Consider the following 22,117-nt stretch of genomic DNA (forward strand, 5'->3'; position numbering starts at 1 on the left):
GTGTTCAGAAAGGATAGATTAAATACAGTTGGTGGTGGAGTATTTATTGCTATCAGAGGTATCTTGCCTTGTAGCGAAATTGAAGTAGATAGTTCGTGTGAAATAGTATGGGAAGAGGTTATACCTGACAGTTGGACTAAACTATTAATTGGATTGTTTTACAGACCCCCAGACTCAGAAGATATAGTTGTTGAACATTTCAAAGAAAACTTGAGTCTCATTTCAAATAAGTGCCCAACTCATACAATTACAGTCGGTGGTGACTTTAATCTACCCTCAATATGCTGGAAAAATTATACGTTTAAAGCCAGTGGCAGGCATAAAACATCATCCAAAATTGTACTGAATGGTCTCTCAGAAAATTATTTTGAACAATTAGTTCATGAGCCCACTCGAAGTGTAAATGGTTGCGAAAGCAACAAATAATCCTGGACAAATAGTGAGTATTGTGATGAATACAGGGATTAGGGCGACCACAAGGCAGTTGTTGCTAGGCTGAATACCATAACACCTACAACCATCAAAAAGAAACACAAAGTATATCTATTTAAAAAAGCTGATAAAAATGCTCTTATCGCCTTTTTAAGAGACAGTCTTCACTCCTTCCGATCTGATCATGTAAGTATAGAAAAGTTGTGGAATGTTTTCAGAGATAGTATCGACAGCAATTGAGAGATATATAGCACATAAATTAATAAGTGATGGTACTGATCCCCCATGGTATACAAAACGTGTCAGATCGTTGTTGCAAAAACAACGAAAAAAGCATGCCAAATTTTAAAAAATGCAAAATTTCAATGATTGGCAAATTTGACAGAAGTTTGAAATATAGCGCGTACTGCAATGTGAGATGCTTTTAATAATTTCCACAAGGAAATTCTGTCTCGAAATCTGGCAGAAAACCCAAAGAGATTCTGGTCATACATGAAGGACACCAGTGGCAAGACACAATCAATACCTTCACTGCGTGAAAACAACGGTGAAGTCACTAAATCAGAGTTATTAAACATGGTTTTCCGAAACTCCTTCACCAAAGAAGATGAAGTAAATATTCCTGAATTCCAATCAAGAACAACTGCCAAGATGAGAAACATAGAAGTAGATATCCTCGGTGTAACAAAGCAGCTTAAATCACTTAACAAAGGCAAGGCCCCTGGTCCAGATTGTATACCAGTCAGGTTCCTCTAAGAGTAAGCTGATAAAATGGCTCCATATTTAGCAATTATTTACAACCAGTTGCTCACAGGAAGATCCGTACCTGAAGACTGGAAAATTGCTCAAGTCACACCAATACCCAAAGAGGGAAGTAGGAGTTCTGCTAAATTACTGGCCTGTATCACTAATGTCGATTTGCAGTAGGGTTTTGGAACATATACTGTATTTTTACATTATGAAGTACCTAGAAGAAGATGATTGATTGACACATAGTCAGCACGGATTCAGAAAATATCATTCTTGTGAAACACAACTAGCTCTTTATACTCATGAAGTAATAAGTGCTATCGACAGGGGATGTCAAATTGATTCCATATTTTTAGATTTCCAGAATGCTTTCGACGCCGTTCCTCACAAGCGTCTTCTAACCAAACTGCATGCCTATGGAGTATCGCCTCAGTTGCAGGACTGGATTCATGATGTCCTGTCAGAAAGGTCACAGTTCGTAGTAATAGATGGAAAGTCATTGAGTAAAACAGAAGTAATATCCAGCGTTCCCCAAGGAAGGGTTATAGGCCCTCTATTGTTCCTGATCTATATTAATGACATAGGAGACAATCTGAGTAGCCATCTTAGATTGTTTGCAGATGATGCTGTCGTTTGCCGTCTTTTAAAGTCATCAGATGATCAAAACAACTTGCAAAATGATTTAGATAAGATATCTGTAAGGTGGGGAAAGTGGCAATTGACCCCGAATAAAGAAAAGTGTGAAGTTATTCACATGGGTACTAAAAGAAATCAGCTAAATTTCGATTACATGATAAGTCACACAAATCTGGAGGCTCTGAAACCACTTATTGATGATATTTTGTTGAATGGTTTGCACACTTGACACTTGTTAATGGACCAGCATTGAAATCAGCAGTAATTTGAGGAAGGGTTGCACATCTATCATGTTGGACAATTCTCTTCATTCTTTGTTGGTCCTTCTTTTGCAGTCTTTTTCCAGCCCCAGTGATGTCGGAGATTAGATGTTTTAGCGGATTCTTGATATTCACAGCACACTCGTGAAATGGTCATATGGGAAAATTTCCACTTCATTGCTACCTTGGAGATGCTGTGTCCCATCACTCATGCGCAGACTACAACACCATGTTCAGACTCACTTAAATCTTGATAACCTGCCATTGTAGCAAGAGCAACCGATCTAACAACTGTGTCAGACACTTGTTGTCTTATATAGGTGTTGCCGACGACAGTGCCATATTCTGCCTGTTTACATATCTCTGTATTTGAATATGCTTGCCTATACCAGTTTCTTTGGTGCTTCAGTGTATATACAGTGCAGGCACTGTAAATATTTGTAAGTATTTGAATTTATTTCTGCAGCACTGCCTTGGTGACATTTTTCCATGACCCCTTCCTATGATATGTGATTTGTAAGAAATGTGATAGGCTTTGTTAGGTGTTTAGAAATACGGTTAATTATTCTAGGAGACATGCCATGCAATCTCTCTCTCTCTCTCTCTCTCTCTCTCTCTCTCTCTCTCTCTCTCTCTCTCTCTCTTCTTTTTTTTTTTTTTTTTTTTTTTTTTTTTTTTTTTTTTTTTTGGGGGGGGGGGGGAATTTAATTATACTTGTGACTTCTGTCTCATCTGTAGGTGATAGGAATATACAATCTGTTACTTTTTTGAAGCTTTTTATGTTATTTACTATTTGACCATTCTAATTTTTGATGAACACAACCATTACATCTACCTGTATGTAGTACAGATATAAAATTCCACATACTTCTTATGGACCATTTAATTGTGTTCCTTCGTTTGTCAGTGTGATATTAACATAAGCTGGCATTTCTGTCTATTTTCTGCCAAAGTTTTGGAGACATTTGAGGAAGTTTCAGTTGTATGTTTGTAATAGCTGGCTTTTGTCTTCCTTATCAACCTGCTATGAGCTTTCTACATTTCTTTATAGACCTCACTCTTCGCTAAGCATTTATCCTCCTGATAATCTTTATGTGCTTCTTTTACTTCTTCCCTACTCTGAATAATTTTTGGTGTGATCCAGTTTCTACTGAGCTTTTTTTACTTTCGTAGATACTTTTGGACATTTAACATTTGTATAAAATTCACAGAAGATTTCCTGACCTAAGTTTTTTTCGCAAATCTCCTCCCAGTTTTATGTTTTTAGTAAAATTTCCAAGATATTTAGGTTTTCATCAATTAAATTCAAAATCTCTTCTGCCCCCTTAGGATTTCTACCAGCCTTCGTCTTTTTACCTACTTGATCATCTGCTGCCTTCACTATTTCATCTCTCAAAGCTACCCATTCTTCTTTTATTGTATTTCTTTCCCCTGTTCTTGTCAATCATTCCCTAATGCTCTCTCTGAAACTCTCTACAACCCCTAGTTCTTTCAGTCTATCCAGGTCCCATCTCCTTAAATTCCTACCTTTTTGCAGTTTCTTCAGTTGATAACCAATAAATTGAGGCCCGAGTCCACATCTGTCCCTGGTAAAGTCTTACAATTTAAAATATGGTACCTAAATCTCTGTTTCACCATTAAATAATCTGTCTGAAACCTTTCAGTGTCTGCAGGCCTCTTCCACATGTACAGCCTTCTTTCATTATTCTTAAACCAAATGTTAGCTAGGATTAAGTTGTGCTCTGTGCAAAATCCTACCAGGCGGCTTCCTCTTTCATTCCTTACCCCCAGTCCGTATTCAGCTACTACTTTTTCTTCTCTTCCTTTACCTACTATTGAATTCCAGTCCCGTATACTATTAAAGTTTTGTCTCCCTTAACTATCTTAATAATTTCTTTTATCGCATCATACATTTTTTCAATCTCTTCATCATCTGTGAATCTATTTGTATATAAACTTACACTACTGTGGTAGGCACGGTCTTTGTGTCTATCGTGGCTACAATAATGTATTCATTATGCTGTTCGTAGTAGCTTATCCATGTTCCTATTTTTTATTCATTATTAAACCTACTGCTGCATGACCCATATGTGATTTTGTATTGATAACCTTGTATTCACCTGACAAGAAGTCTTGATTCTGCTTCCACCAAACTTCACTAATTCCCACTACATCTAACTTTAACCTATCCATTTTCCCTACTTGCGTGACTAAGGTATCTGACATTCCATGCTCTGATCCTTAGAATGCCAGTTTTCTTTCTTTTCTCCAGATAATGATGTCCTATCGAGTAGTCGCCACCCGGAGAACCAAATGGTTATTTAACCATTCAGTAAAACTGCACGCCCTTAGGAAAAATTACATCTGTAGTTTACCCTTGCTTTCAGCCGTTCGCAGCATGAGCACAGCAAGGCCATTTTGGTTGATGTTATCAGGCCAGATCAGTCAATCATCCAGACTATTGTCCCGGCAGACAACCCTCCTTTGTGGTTGCACCTACGGTACGGCTATCTGTATCAATGAGGCACGCAAGCCTCCCCACCGACAGCAAGGTCCATGGTTTACATTATACACCATTATTTCATTTTCCTTATTCCATGCTCTGCCATAATTAAAAACGATTGGCATATCAGTAGCTAATAATACATTAAAATTTCATCTGATTTATTGGAAGCACATTGCACATTTTGGATGTGGTGATGCTTGACTACATTGCAATAGGACTTGCTATTATTGAAGCTATTTGTTTATCAGTAGGCAATATGAATTTGTCGTGGGACAGACTCATTTCTGTAGCCGCCGACAGTGATGCCTTAAAAATGATTGGCCATCACCAAGATTTCACATTTTGTTTATCATGGTGCAAATTGCCACCAATTCAAAGGATTCCTGATTGGTATGGAAGTAGGGTATGGGGACATACTCATCACAGCACACTTCATCGGCCTACCTGGGGAAAGGATTTTGATGATATTTTCTGTGCCATTCATAAGAAAATATCCCTGCGTCTCAAAATGAAAGGGGAAGTAATTCATTGCCTAAAAGATTTGATGCCTTTGGCTAAAATAAATATACATCTCAACAACTTAAATTCATCATTGCAGGCCAAAGAGCAGCTGATAGTTCACATGAACGATCAAATCAAATCATTCATAGAAAAGTTATCTTTGTTTGAGAGGCAGAGTCATTTGCCTTTAAAACTGCCTGAAGGTACCAGTTTCACAGTTACAGAGCCAAGGTAAAGAAGCTCACCATATCTCTTGAAACCAGATTCAAAGAGCTCACCAACTTAGAATTGGAAATGAAATGTTCAGCACTTATTTTCAGTTTCTTCCAATGGTTTGCTAATGTCACTGCAGTTAGAAGTATTAGACTTGCAAAATTCAACTTTGATGAAATAAGTGCTACAATATGTTTAATTTGTCATTGTGGTACTATTCATTACAGCAAAAAACATTTCCCAAGCAGCACAAAAATACCACATAGATCATGTGTGTATTCGGCACTACATACTTTTGTAAGTAGCTTTTTTCAGCAATGAACGACTGTTTCTTCAGAATGTGACAATTAAGAGCATCCTCCACGTTAATGCTGTGAACGCCTTAACACCTGATATTTTCTGCTTGTGTTCTGAAGAGAGACTATCAGATTTCAGAAGTGTAATAAACGTACCTAATTTCTTTATTTCTTTTAAAATAGTTATTTCTTATTTATTTCCTTTATTTCCTGTATCCATGAATAACAAAATGATGTCGGCAATGATGTAAAGCACAAGCAACAAATTGAAAGGCTCACAGTGCCAACCCAATGCAGTACAGTTGTTCACAGTTAGTGCTATGTGGAGTAAGGGTGCTCTGCAGCATAACAGGGAGTGCACCAGCTGGAACAGCCTGAAGCCAATTAATTTGTTTTGTACAGTCCAATAAATGCAAACATGGGAAAGTACCACTAGGTGGGGAGGGGGGTTGGGTGCCAAAGGAACAGCACTTAATGCAGCATGATGTATATTCCATAAGCTTCCAGGCATAAATTTGTTGTTAAATTTCAGGGTTCATGTTTTGTTATTATTTTCATTATTTATTTCTTGTTTCAGTGCAGTTCTCTTTTGGTCATTAATTTTTGGGTGCACTGCTGGATGATAGTCACTAAAATAGTACACTGTGAATTACTATTAATTGAACAGTTTCATAGTGCCATATTTTCACTAACACTAAACATAAGTACATGAATGTATCAATATGTCAAAGAGAGAACTTCAGATTTTTGATGTTGACATTAAATTGCTCAAGTCATCTATCAGAAAATGGAGTGCTGTGGTATTGTTGGAGAACATGATAATCTTAGTGACTGATAGTAATTGATGTATGCAGGAAAATAGTTTTTTTATATAGTGTTAAGCACATTGAGAAGCCAGTTTTGGCACAACTTTCCTCTTGCAATGTCTATCCATATATAGTATAAACATAATAATTGCATTACAGTACACTGGGAGCTCAAGTATAAGTGAAGATATTGTTGGCAAATTGTCATGGGGAGACTCCACAAGCTAGTGTAAATACCTAGCCAATGGTTGTGGTTACAATCAGTAATGATGAGGGAGATTATAGAAGTTAGTCCAATGGTTCCTGTACAAACTACAACACAATAATACCATAAAGAACCAAGTATTAAAACAGTTTGAGGGCTTATTGACAAATCATTAAGTGTAGTAATATTTCATGTACGTGGGATACTTAATAGGCACATAGTTTAGGTTTGAAGGTTCAGGTAAACCTTGCATTGTCATGAAGATAATGACACACAAATTAAATGTACCTTGACCCTTTTCTAAAGTATAGATTAGATTAGATTAGATTAATACTTGTTCCATAGATCATGAATCCGACACTTTGTAATGATGTAGAATGTGTCAGGTTAAGGGGATACGGAATCGGATTTTGGGTTAAAAAATCGAATTTTTTTTTATTGGCGTATTATATTCTGCCATGTTTCCTCTTTAAAATGACGTATCATACATAGCTCTACTACAATTATAACTATTTTATTTTTATATATTTGTGAGATCGGGTTTTGCGCTTTAGTTATACACGTCTCTCGTGGCTGACCATGAACTTTTTGGCAGTACCTTTAAAGTGACATGAATTCAAATATCCCGGTTTCCAGCGACTATTTATACACTAGTTGCCCGAAAATGTTTCTCTCTGGTTTCCTCAAGTTACTCTTTGACTTTGTGGCGGGACTGTTTTGTAAACAGTGTGATATAAGAAAGTAGTTGTTGTTGAGTTATTTCGTATTTAGTGCTTCATTTTTCGCAGTGAAAATGCCTAGAGCTAAAGCAAAAGTATTTAAAAAGCGTGTGAACTGGCAAAAGAAAAGAAATAATGATTCATTAGCAAAGCAAAGCAGTTCATCATCATCACTGTTGGAAAATGTGAATCCACTTATTACTGATTTGCCGAACGAACTTACACCAAATGAAAACAGTGCTTCTCATAAAAAACTAAGAGATTTGGAAGAGAAATATAATTTACTTGATAGAGGGAATGAAGTTTTTGAACTCATTGATACGAATATATTGTGTGAAGCTCTTGAAAACAGTTTGTGCTGCAAAAAATGTCATGGAAACGTTTCTCTGAAAGTAGAATCCCATGTTGGCCTGGCTGCCCAGTTTAATTTAATATGCAGTGTTTGTAAATACAGCTGTAAGTTTCCAAGTTCGGTTTCAGTAACTGTAAATAATGGATACAAGAAAACTGAACTTTATAGTGTAAATATTAGGTTAGTTTATGGATTGCGAGCAATTGGTAAGGGCAAAGCAGCTGGTGATATGCTATGTGGTGTTCTAAATCTTCCAAGTGCACCTTCAAAGTTTGAAGCTTACAATTATGTACTAGGATCTGCAGTTGAAGATGTAGCACAGAAGTCAATGCAGGTTGCTGTGGAAGAAGCAGTGGAAGAAAATGACGGCAGTCGTGACCTCACAGTGGCGTTTGATGGCACGTGGCAGAAAAGGGGCCACACCTCCAACAATGGTGTTGTAACAGCAACTAGTGTTGATACTGGCAAGGTTATTGATGTTGCAATAATGTCTAAATACTGTAGGTGCACAGGCAGGCTGAAAAATGAACACAGTGATGACTGTATTGCTAATTATTATGGTAGTAGTGGTGGCATGGAGGTTGCTGGGGTGAAGAAAATTTTTCATCGCTCTTCACAGTGGTATAATGTTCGCTATGTCAAATATCTGGGAGATGGTGACTCTAAAGCATTCAAAGAAGTTTTGGAAAGCAAACCATATGGGAACAGTGTAAATATAAGCAAACTTGAATGTATAGGACATGTGCAGAAGAGAATGGGTGCCAGGCTGAGAAGGTTAAAATCAGTTATGAAAGGGAAAAAACTAGATGATGGGAAAACCTTGGATGGCAGAGGAAGATTGACTGATTCCATAATAGACCACATTCAGAACTGCTATGGCCTTGCAATCAGGCAAAATACAGTCAATCTTGAAGAAATGAGGAGAGCTATATGGGCTTTATATTTCCACACCGCATCCACGGATGAGCATCCACAACATGGTTTGTGCCCCAAAGGTGAAAACAGCTGGTGTAAATACAATAGGGGACTAACAACAGGAGAGAAATACATTCACCACCACAGTCTACCATCAGCCATCATGGCAGAAATAAAGCCCATTTTCAGAGATCTGGCTGACAGAAGTCTTCTGATGAAATGTCTTCACGGAAAAACGCAGAACCCCAACGAGTGCTTGAATAGTGTGATATGGCATCGTCTCCCAAAAACAGTGTTTGTCGGAATTAATACACTACATTTTGGTGTGTATGATGCTGTGGCAACCTTCAATCTTGGAAATATAACTAAATGCCAGGTCCTTCAAAAGTTGGGTATGTGTGTTGGTTACCGTACGGTACGTGCTATGTTCTTTTTAGATCAGCACAGACTAAGGCATGCTGATAATATAATCAAGACATTAGTGAAAAAAGCAAGACAGGTGCAGAGGGGTGCCAAAAGAAGACTTGAAGATGATTATGAAGACTGTGAAGGGGGTATTAGCTACGGATCAGGAATGTTTTAATCTTCTTTCTCCGTTTCCCGTAAGTTTACTTTTTACTTCATCTAGGAACATTATCTCAGGTACTGGTCAACCTAGAAGTCTGAAATTTTTATGACGTAGTGACATAGGTCCCTATTACATACTGAAACAACGATTTTTTAATTACTTGATTTACAAAAGACTTAGGGGTGATAGTCTAGTAAAAAGCGATGGAAAAAATTTACTTAAAAATAAATGTACAATATCTCTGTAAGAAAATACTTTGACAATAAACTGTTGTTTCAGTATTGTTGTAACATATGAATGCACATACAGTAAAATTTTTACCTCTCTGTCTCCAGTAGTTTGTGAGAAAATGTTCCCTATAGTAGGCATATATTAACATTGCGGGGATAGGTGATTCCGTATCCCCTTAATAAAAGATGTCTGTACAAGATATTACATTACACAAAATATTGCATGACACTAATGTTTAAGTTGGTTTTTTTCCCCTACCTTAATTTATATCTAAAAATTCAGCCAATGAGTAGAAGGAGTTGTCATCTAGAAATTCTTTAAATTTATTTTTAAATGTTGGTTGGCTATCTGTCAGGCTTTTGATGCTGTTTGGTAGGTGACCAAAGACTTTTGTGGCAGCATAATTTACCCCTTTCTGTGCCAAAGTCAGATTTAACCCTGCATAGTGAAGATCATCCTTTCTCCTGGTGTTATAGCTATGCACACTGCTATTACTTTTGAACTGGGTTGGATTATTAACAACAAATTTCATAAGTGAATATATATGCTATGAGGTTACTGTGAGGATCCCTAGATCCTTAAATAGATGTCTGCAGGATGACTGTGGGTGGGCACCAGCAATTATTCTGATTACACGTTTTTGAGCAATGATTACTTTTCTACTCAACGATAAATTACCTCAGAATATGATGCCATACGAAAGCAGTGAATGAAAGTAGGCATAGTAAGCTAATTTACTGAGATTCTTATCACTAAAATTTGCAATAACCCTAATAGCATACGTAGCTGAACTCAGACGTTTCAGCAGACCATCAGTGTGTTGCTTCCAGTTTAACCTCTCATCAATGGACGCACCTAAAAATTTTGAAAATTCTACCTTAGCTACAGACTTCTGTTCAAAGTCTATATTTATTACTGGAGTTGTGCCACTTACTGTACGGAACTGTATATACTGTGTTTTATCAAAATTTAAAGAGAGTCCGTTTGCTGAGAACCACTTAATAATTTTATGAAAAACATCATTTACAATTACATCACTTAGTTCTTGGTTTTTGGATGTTATTACTATACTTGTATCATCAGCATACTTGTGTTTATTAGCACTTGATACATATTTAGTGCTTTGTTGCACGTACAGAACAAATTGCTTGCTTGCAAAATTTATCTTACATTCTTCAGCATACATTTAATCTATTGCTCATATACACTTAGTTCTCATGTATGTTTACAAATTTTGTTTCATTTCTCTCCTTGTCTGGTGTTATTGTTGAATGTTAATTCAAACTATTTCAGATGGTCACAAATTTTGTATCATTAGAAGATGTTTTCTTTTGCAGGAGTCAGTATGTGCACTGTGTGGTCTCTTGAGAGAATCTTCTCTGATGACGTAAACTATGAAGGAGAAAGACACGAAAGGATCGTGCTAAATGAATCTCTAGATTGTGTAAGTGTTTTCTTGATGTTTCTTTGTTATTTTGTGTACTTGAGTTTTTGAATAGTGTTCTTGTTTAGTGGCTACCTAATTTTTCGCCATCATTGGTGAGAAAACTTTACAGATAACTACATAGATTAATTTACCTTAGCCAAGAACAGTTATAAAGAAAGCCAAATTATGAAATTATTTTTAACCAGCAATAGTCTGATGAAATGAATAAATTAAGCAGCTGTAGGAAGTCCTATAAATTGTTTTTTTTTTTTTAAAAAACTTTATAATCATATTTGTGATTAGCAACAAGTGCTTGAGCGAACATCTGTATCTTCATAGCAGGGGTGTGCTGCTGCTGCTACCACTGCAATCTGTAGTGGAAATATTATGAACTTTTGCAGCCACTATGATGTGGCCATTCACATCAGAAAAGCTGAATAATTTCATTTGAGGTTACTCAGTTCTCTGGAATTTTCTCTTTTTTTCTGTAGGAAAATGATACATAGTTAACATTCCTTCTGGTTATTGTATAGTTGTTCTTTTCATATTTACAACAGCCCATTTATTTCAGATTACTATTAGTAATGGTGATACTGGTGAATCATATTAATGTCAATTAACGAAAGATAATGCCTCATCAAAGTTTCAATGTCAAAGTAATATTAAAATACTTATTTATTCCTGGTTCTCCCTTCTGTGTCATCATCTCTTTCAACTTTTTGCTCTTTTGTTTCTTACTTTTTTCTCTTCAGTTCTTTTGTAGCTTTGTGTTGCTGTCCGATTTGTCACTTCCTATTATTTCTGAAAGTAAGTAGGGCAGTTCTAGATTTTAAATTATTGAAGTTTTGTATTAGGATACGCCTTCTATCATAAAATCCTATGTCTTTTCCTGGGCAGTAGAGATCCATATACTTGTCTTGCGGAAGCTTCTGAATCATTCTGAATAGCATCCCACATCAGTATGCAGTGGTGATGCACAATACTATTGGTTGACTGTCTCACAGTGGGACAAACATATATGCAACCAGCATGATGAAGCAAACTGAATTACAGTTGGAAAATAAGACCTGTTGACAATTAGCATACCAATTTCACACGTGTTCACCCTCTAGTCAGTAATTTTAGTGGTCAAGGGTCAGTGGCAGTCATAGTGGTGTGCTGCAACTGCATTGAATGAATTATTTATTTATCAGCAACTGTCATGGGAATTAATCAGATACTTAGATGGCAGAATAGACGGTATTTTTTCATGGATTTTTTTGTGTTTCAAGAAATATGTAAAATCTACAAGAAATGTGTGCAACAATCTGAAGTTGAGCTGATATTTCAATGAAAAAAAATCAGTTTTTGAAAATATAATGTAATTGTATGGATAAAAAAATCTACTCGGCAAGCAGCAGCAGGAGAAAACGTATATAAAGGTATCAAAATTAGCAAGCTTTTGGAGCCAGTCACTCCTTGTGGCAGAAGAGGTGAAGGGAAAGAAAGAGGGGAGAAGGAAAAGGAGTGGTGAGTTTTAGGAAATGGGGAGAGTATGGAAAAGTCACCCAAAATCCCAGGTCAGGGGAGACAGTGGATGGGATGAGAAGGAATGACTGATTCAGTCAATTCACTTGTGAGCGACTTTTCCCAAATTTTCTCCATCCAGTTTGAGTCAGTCTTTCCTTCTCATCCCATCTGATAAGTCTTTTTATTCATCCTTCTTCCTCCCTCTTCAACCCTTCTGCCAGAAGAAGAAGCCAGTGGCTCCGAAAGTCTGCAAATTCCAATACCTTTATATGTGGCATCTCCTGCCACAGCTAGGTGAGTAGACTTTTTATCTATCTGATTAGATTATATTTTCTGAAGTTCAGGTTACATGTACCCCTAGTAAATAAAACATAAATCTTTCATTTGATCAAATTGTGGCTGGTTTCAATGTTTTTCATAGTGTTACCATATTCACACCATAATACATTTTTGTTGTATATAAATGCAGATGTGCAGAAATGAAAGTATAGGTGTATTTGACAGTATTTGCAATAGCAATTAATGGCATGAAATTGATGATAAATGATTGGATTAATTACTCCACAAATTAAGTTGAAACAGCAGGCTCCCTTGACTTTGTTACGGTCCTTAGTTGGCTTTTACACTACATTTGACAGATGGGTGAAGTGAACTGGAAAAACTTATTTTAATCTATAGGCCAAGAAATTGGTGTTTCCTGACAGTTATTAGTGTCTTGTTTCTAAACACAGTGTGAAGACACCATTCTAAAATTAGCATTTTTTGAAGTTTTTCGATCTTAACACTTCGGGTACTGAGTCATTGCGCACGGGTGTCTACCATAAAGACTGGCTGATTTTAACGTACTTTAAACTACTACAACTCATTAAAGGTTTCAGTTATAGCAATAAAATTACTCTTATTGAAAAACCTAGACTTTCTTGTTTAAAACCATATATAATACCTTTCTCTTGAATTAATACATACTTTTGACAAGCGTTATTATTATAACATTGTTTTTGAAAAAAGGAAAAATTGGTCAAAGGTATGTTCACTGTATTTTCTAGAAGGAAATCTTTTTTATTTTACACAAAAATTGTAATTATGATGGATACAGTATGCCTTATCTACAGTAACCTCCTGTAACTATTTTAGGATGCAATTTTGTTCTTTTTGTGGTAAATTTTGAAGCACGGCATTTTGCACAATGCTACTTTACATTCACTACACTGGTAGCTTGTGTCTTTTCGCCACACTTTTCCAGTCAGTTTTTTTTCTGTCAGAGAACACACTACACACTGTTTTTGTTTCTGTTTCTTACCCACTTCTGTCTCAATCTTTTCCAGGAAATTATTTCCAGTTAATAGTATTGAGAGTCCAGATGGACCAGGTCGGGGTTCAAGATCTTTGCTTTGTGCAATATCTGCACAGATAACTGTCATGAAGTTAGATGTTGTGAGGCATTTTCCAGTAATGTTATTGTATAATATGCAGGAATTTACAATCGCCATTAGTATAACATGAAATGCCAACTTTCTCCACCACTTCACAGTTCGATGTTCAAATGCGCCGTATGACAATCGCTGATCTGATAAGTCAACACCAAACTTGTAGTCCACTACACAGGCTGGCTTCGACTTCTCTCTTCCTCTCTCATCAGTGAAAGTGACCATCTCAGCAGTGTGCCTTGTACTTATCATATGCACATTTCTTTTGTCCTTTCAACACAGTGTTGACATATTTCCTTTACGCCTGAAAATAAGCTCACCTCGCTGAAGGTTCAGATCTTTTATAGCACGAGGCAATCCCTGCCGAGATTTTCTTGTTGTTCCCACAAGAGCAGTTTTTGCAGTTTCCAGTTCTGAAGCAAGTATTGGACTTGTGTAGAATCTGTCCGTAAACAAAGTGTAGCCTTTTCCTGACAGATTTGCAAACAATGTCTTTACCAGATTCACTGTGTCAGACCTTTCACCCGCATAAACGGAGAAATTCCAGAAGTAACCTGTGTCAGACGTATTTATTTGGTTTTTGTGGCATGCACTGTTTGAAATACACACGACCTCGAAATTTACACACGCCTTCATCTATTGTAATTTTTCGAGATGTTGTATACGCATGCTGGAAATTAGCACACTCATTATCTAGGAGGGATCTCACCTTGTGCAGTGGGTCATAGTCAGTTTCTTCTTTCCTCTTAGCTAAGGAATTATCACTAATGTGGAAGTTTCTCAAAATAGAAAGAAATCTGTCACGGCTCAAGATGTTTGGACAGAAATTACACGACACAGCAGGGTTCTTGGACCAATGCTCTCGTATACGTGGCCTCACACTTACACACATATGGACTTCCTTATTTCCGTAAGTGTAACTTCTTTCCACTTTGATAATGAGCAGGTGGGTGAAACGGAATTTGTGCTTCATAATTTCCTGATGCATTGTTGAGCATACATATTAGTTTGTTCCTTTATATGTTTCATCATACTGTCTGTCAGGAAATATGAAAAAAATTCTAGAGGTGCACTGATCTGGTCCAAACTGACAACATTGCATATTCCAGATTGTCCTGAGAATAGATCAATATCCCCTGATGCACGATCAGTAGCCGTCCAACCTTCCTCAGAATTGGTGCGGTGCGCAGGTCTCGGCTTCCCCCTCGCCATCAGTCTCACTCGTTCTTCAGGCGGGATTATTTGCTGTTGAAGTGCTTGGACACCTGCTCTCCTCTTCTGAATCTATCAGAAGAGTAGTATTTGCAAAGAAAATCATAATTATGTACTGAGAGCTTTTTCAGTGAAAATCTGAACAAAAATTATACATGTTTTGTTGTCAGAATTCTTTAACTGAACTGCCAGAAACTACTTCTTGAACATAGTCCACATCATCATCAGAGTCATCTACAATATCTTCCTCTGACAAATCAATGTCACTTTCTTCTAAATCACGAAGTAACTCGTGAGCAATTTCTTCATCTGTCAAACCACGCTTCGCCATGTCGACGCTACTGAGACCGTGTGGGAAAAAATCACCGCTCAATAAACCCGACAAATAAAAGGGGAAGCACACCCTTCCACAGCATGCCCGCACCATCTAGTGACCAATACTCGAACTACAGTCCATGCAGCACCTCCCAGACAAGCGGGAGCTGTAACAACACAAAGGAAGGAAGGGGAAGAACGAGAACATGCGTCCGTAAAAGTACAGGCATTGGACTTTCGGGCAGGTCGGGCACGCCTATATTTTTAAGGGCGTCGGCGCCTAAGTGTTAAACATATATGACTGTAAAACACAGAGTACAGCTCTACATGTATGCAGAAAATGGAGTATGCGACTGCTGTACCTTTACTTTGTAGTATGGCTGTTAATTCATCACGCTAGTGTGTGTCACTAGCCAGTGGCTTTGTCGCAGTGGTAACACCGGTTCCCGTCAGATCACCGAAGTTAAGTGCTGTTGGGGTGGGCTAGCACTTGGATGGGTGACCATCCGGTCTGCCGAGCGCTGTTGGCAAGTGGGGTGCACTCAGCCCTTGTGAGGCAAACTGAGGAACTACTTGATTGAGAAGTAGTGGCTCTGGTCTTGCAAACTGACATACGGCTGGGAGACCGGTGTGCTGACAACATGCACCTCCATATCCACATCCAGTGATGCCTTTTGGGCTGAGGATGACATGGCGACTGGTCGGTGCCGTTGGGCCTTCCAAGGCCTGTTCGGACGGAGTTTTAGTGTGTGTCACTAAAAATTCTAGATGCAATTCTCCATTAGACAATCAGATTGATTAGAGGAGATCTTAGAACTTGGAAAAGCATTCCGATCAGCAGATATCAATACAGCTTGCAGTTACGTGTCCATTTGTGAAATGACATTTTAAGACTCATTTGGGAGTAATGAGATTGTTTCGAATTTGTACAAGAAATTACCATGTAGTATTGTGGTAACATTAATTATTTATACAGTCTTGAAGAAAATCACCTCATATTTTTGGGAAGCCCAGGATAATTTCAAATTTGATAAAATTAAGACAAAGAATGTATTTGTAGCTTAGATTTTGTTCTTTACTACTTAATGTATTAGATAAATACTACAGTTATTATGTAGTATGTATAGATGATTTGGAGCAACAGGCTCTATTGACTGATCTGTCTTATCCATTAGTTGTAGCTTGTGCATCTGCCTCCCAATGAATATCCTAAATCCATTGAGTGAGATTAGAGGGAAGATCTTTCTCAACTGCTGCAAATGTCTCTATACTCTCTCTGCTGTTGTTTGGGTATTAACCGCATTTTAAATAGTTTTTGTTTAGAAGTTTAATGTATTTTAATAATATATTGACTTGCAGATTGGATCATAGGTATTCCGAATAGTAAAACCAACAAAATTCTGGTGTGTAATATTTTTCTTCTTGTAGGTACTTGCAACAATGTTTCTCAACTTTGTTTAAATATGGTGTATCAATTTTACAGGACCATATACATTTGAAACTGATTGATCTGACCTCACTTAACAGTTAACAATAACAACTTGTGGCGACTATCGACCAAGTCGCGGTTAATATCTTTGTTTTTGGCAAGCTCTTTGCCCCAGTCTGTGGTCGTGCGCGAAAGTGTACGGACGTGTACCGAGAATTCAGAATGTAAACAACTGTATATGTGTGCTTACGAGAAATAAAAATAGTGTTTATTACATGTGGTGTAGCGTGCATCATTGGATTCGGCAACCCTACAACGCTTACCCATACTGGTGACCCCGAATTTTCTTCGCGAGTGCTACAACGAAATCTTATACCGTTGAACAGTACACAATGGAGCGCTTTCCGCCTGCTACACCGACCACGTGCCAACTAAGTGTTCCAACGGACGCTTCGGCATGGTTTTACAATTATCCACCGGGCGTCCGCAATAGCTCTACGCAGTTTCCGAACACATCGATTAGCTGTACTCAACAGGACAGTGTTTATACAATTCCACAGCCACGTGTTCCGAGTGCTCAACAGCCGACACAATGTGCTCAAACCCCAGTGACTATGTTTACAGGTTTCCCAAGTGCAAGTGTGAATTTTCCACCCGAATCAGTGACTGTACAAATCGAGCCGGACGCTCAAGACAGGAGAGTTCATATTTCTGCCGGAACTCCGGATTTTGCACCAACCCCCCCTACACCACCAGCGTCCGCTTTACGAGTGTTTCCGACGGCACACGCCGTTCCGCGTGTGTTCCACAAACATTAGGTGATTTTAACTATTTTAATGCACCTGTAGGGGAGGGGCCCGGAAACTGTATTCCGTCGTTCGCCGCACATCGGTCGACTACGGTCGATTCTACCGCGCCGGTCCATTCTACGCCCGTCGGCGTTACTCCGTCGACCGCTCGATTCGTTGATTTCTCGACCAAGGTCGAGCCAGCCGCGCCTACCGTGCCACTGACAGTGGCGGAAGCTGGTGCACCGCTACTGCACCCGAGACAATTACGTTGCAGAACTATGCACAGGGAGAGACAGTTTCTGATAAACATTTATGTCAAGACTTTCCCACCCGTTGGCCGAAGCTACCACCCCTTCACAAGGATCACCCACGCACATGGTTTACCTTGGTCGACCACGTCCTGCAGCTACGCGGCGTCGCCGACGACAATTCGAAGTTCCTATGCTTACTGTGTCACCTCCATGACGAACCGGTTCTGATCTGCGACATTGTGGCTTCGCCCCCCGCTACGGACAAATATGCGTTCGCCCGACGCACCGTCCTCGAGCGACTATCCACATCGACAGAGGAAGCTATCCGCCTCATCAGTCAGGAATCGCTGGGATCCAGGTCCCCGTCGCAACTCTGGCGTCATCTCCGTGCTATGATTGACACACATCACATGCCGGACATTACACTTTGGACCATCTGGTTGCTGAAACTTCCCCCGCAAGTTCAACTTCACCTTCTACATGTAACTTCGGCCCCACTAGATGCCAAACTGAAGATCGCAGACCAGGTTTACAACATTCTGCCCCCCCCCCCCCCCCCGCATGCCCCCCCAGGGTGCCCTCAGGCCTCAGGGGTTGGCACACCTGCGCGGCAGTTCCCATCCTGCAGTACAGAGTGCGCACGACTCACTCCACGCATGCGCGCGGAGCCAACGCCGCCTGGCAACCGCCGCAGTAACTCTTCTCCTACCAGCACTACTGCAGCGTCACCATCGGAGGGAACTACAAACAAGTCCCCCTCCACTGCCGCTTCGACCTCAACCAGCATGACGGGCGACGCCACGCGCCGCCCCGCTTGGTGTTATTTCCATTCCCGCTTTGGCGACGCGGCTAAGAACTGTCGTTCTCCATGCGCGTTCCCAAACTAATAACGCGACCCAATTCAGGCGCTACGGGCCGCGTTGAACCGCACAGACGCCTATCACTAAATACTTCTTCTCCTCACGCGCCAGGACGCTTGTACGTGAAAGATGCAGTGTCTTGCCTTTCATTTCTAGTCGACACGGGGGCTGAGGTTAGTGTGATACCTTTGTCCGCAGGTATTAAATTCGAGCTTCAGCCTTGCCCCCCGCTTCGAGCCGCCAATAATTCCCTGATCCGCTCTCATGGAATAACGAATTTAAGCCTTAAACTGCAGGACATTAATACGCCCTTACAGTGGACTTTCGTTATCGCGGATGTGGATGAACCCGTGCTTGGGGTAGATTTTCTCTTAGCCCACGCACTGTCACCCGACCTACAACGAGGTACACTAACCTTTAACTCGGGAGACCGTACCACCAGTTCAGATATCTTACCCCTCTCATCCGAAAGCGCCATTCTGCTGTGTGAGCTAGCGGAAACTGCTGTTGCAGTGCTTTCTCTTAGATCACACAACGACGAACTTCGGGACAGCAATGGGGCCCTCCGCTTACGCATCGCCGCCGTGCAAGCCAAGCTCACGGACGCGCGTAAGCAGACCGCCCAGCTGTCGCACACGGCCACGCCCCCAACCCCCACACCACTTCCTCGCACCTGCAGCCGACGCCGCGTGACATTTCTACTGCCGGACGGAAGCTGTACCCGCGACGCTACCAGGTACCCCACCGAGCTCTTCGACAAGGACTACCAGTGGATCACCGCCACTGCTGCTGAACTGCCGGCCTTGGACACACACACGTGTGCATTACAGGTTAGTCACAGTGCAACGGGTGCTGGTCCAGCATCCCCATCGGTGTTCGCGATCAATAACGGTACTGTCCACAGAATAAATACCACAGAAGGCCCACCGGTATGTGCAAAGGCTAGGCGTTTAAATCCGGAAAAACTTAAACACGCCAAAGCTATTGTTCAGGAACTTTTAGATAATAAGACTATCCGCCCTTCTTCTAGTTGTTGGTCGTCACCCATTCATTTGGTGCCTAAGAAAGATGACACTTACCGCCTCTGCGGTGACTATCGGGCGCTTAACGCCAGAACAATTTTAGATAATTATCCCGTCCCAAATATTCAAGACTTTGCTTCCCAGCTGCATGGGGCACAAATTTTCAGTGTAGTCGATTGTCATAAGGCGTACCACCAACTGCCAATGGCACCTGAGGACGTTGAAAAGACCGCTATCATCACCCCGTTCGGGTTGTTCGAGTATTTGTTTATGCCATTCGGCCTTAAAAATGCTGCACAGACGTGGCAACGGTTCATCGACTCGCTGGTTGGAAAACTGGACTTTGCATATGCGTACCTGGACGACTTGTTAATTTTTTCTTCCTCCCTCGAGGAACATGAACAACATTTAAATACAGTGCTCCAACTATTAAAAGCAAACGGTATCGCAGTGAACAATACTAAGTCACAACTCCGCCGCACCAGTGTCACTTTTCTGGGCCACAGAGTTTCGGGCGACGGCATCCGCCCCCTAACTGAACGGGTGGAGGCCATTAGTATGGTGCCTTTGCCCAAAGATTTTCAGGGCCTCCGCCGCTTCCTTGGAACGGTAAATTACTACCGTAAACCTATTCCCCGCGCCGCCGACATACAAGCCCCACTGACGGATGCCCTCGCAGGAAAAAACACATCAAGGTCTCGGGCGGTCACGTGGACTCCAGATATGCGTCGCGCATTTGATAATCTAAAGTCAGCCTTACAGACAGCTGTTACGCTTGCTCACCCCATTCCTGATGCTCCCATCTCGCTTACTACAGACGCAAGTGATACAGCAGTGGGGGCAGTACTTCAGCAATCCGTGGGTTCTGTTGTACAGCCACTCAGATTTTTCTCCCACAAACTGACCGCTTCCCAACGTAAATGGTCGACCTTCGACCGGGAACTGTTTGCTATTTACGCGGCTATCAAATATTTCCAAGACGATATCGAAGGTCGCCATCTCGTGGTATTTACCGACCACAAGCCATTGGTTTACGCTTTCCGTAACCCAGGTAAGGACTCATCCCCGAGACGTTTTAGGCATATGGACCTTATATGTCAGTTTATGAATGACATACGTTACGTCAGAGGCGCAGACAATGTCGTCGCTGATTTTCTGTCTCGGGTGTCGGTTTTATCTTCACAACTGGACCTCAGTGAGCTCCCTAAATTGCAGACAGAGGATACTGAACTCGCAGCATTGCGTTCCGATATCAAAACAGGACTCAAACTAGAGTTACGGACACTTCCTGGGTTTTCATCACCCATCTGGTGCGACATTTCAACAGGACGCATACGCCCGGTGATTCCTGCACCTCTCCGCCGGGACATATTTAATAGTATCCACGACTTGGCACACCCTGGCATTCGCGCCTCCGCACGTCTGGTATCTGAACGTTTTGTTTGGCCCGGGGTGATAAAACAGTGTCGCAGTTGGGCACGAGCATGTGTGGCTTGTCAGCGCGCAAAAGTAGGACGTCATGCACAGCCCCCCATGGGTACGTTCGATGTGGCAAAAAAGAAGATTCCAGCACATACACATCGATATCGTCGGGCCCTTACCCCCCTCAGGCCCCTTCTGTTACATACTGTCCGCAATTGACAGGTTTACCCGCTGGGTAGAGGTAATTCCTCTCACTACTATCACAGCCGATGCAGTGGCCCGAGCCCTGCTGTTAATGTGGATCTCGCGCTTCGGCTGCCCAGTCTCTGTCACCACCGACCAGGGCCGCCAGTTCGAGTCTGCCCTCTTCCGACAGCTTTGTGAACTGTGTGGGGTGAAACGATTTAGGACTACAGCATACCACCCCCAGAGCAATGGGCTTGTGGAACGCTGGCACCGAACGCTTAAAGCTTCCCTGATGTGCCACGGAGGTGAGTGAGCCGATGCCTTACCATGGGTAATGTTAGGCGTTCGGGCCGCGTACAAAGAGGACCTTGGCGCATCCCTGGCAGAGGTACTGTATGGAGAACCCCTCACACTCCCAGCAGAGTTAGTTGAGCCTTCACTTCCTCCAGATCAAATCTGCGACTCGACATTCGTCGGGCAGGTCAAGGAGCTAATTGCTAACATCCGCGTGCCGCCTCCTCGACCACACACGCCCCCTCCCGTATTTCTGCATAAGGACTTGGCGTCGTGCACTCACGTCATGGTGCGTGACGACACCATCCGACCGGCACTCAGACCTCCATATACGGGCCCGCACAGAGTCATATCACGGCGTACCAACACGTTCGAAGTGCTCATTAGCAGCACGCCTCAAACGGTATCCGTCTGCCGCCTCAAACCTGCATGGACTCTGGGAGAACTGCCCGATACCCCTCCCAGTCAGACCCCATCCCCTGCTGCACCCACCTCGCATGAGGCATCTACCGACAGTCCATGGATGAGCGACGCCCATTCCCACACGTGTGATGTTCCCCACTCCCAGTCGTGTGACAGTGCT

The sequence above is a fragment of the Schistocerca piceifrons genome, chromosome X (assembly GCF_021461385.2).
Source record: "Schistocerca piceifrons isolate TAMUIC-IGC-003096 chromosome X, iqSchPice1.1, whole genome shotgun sequence".
Lineage (NCBI taxonomy): Eukaryota > Metazoa > Arthropoda > Insecta > Orthoptera > Acrididae > Schistocerca > Schistocerca piceifrons.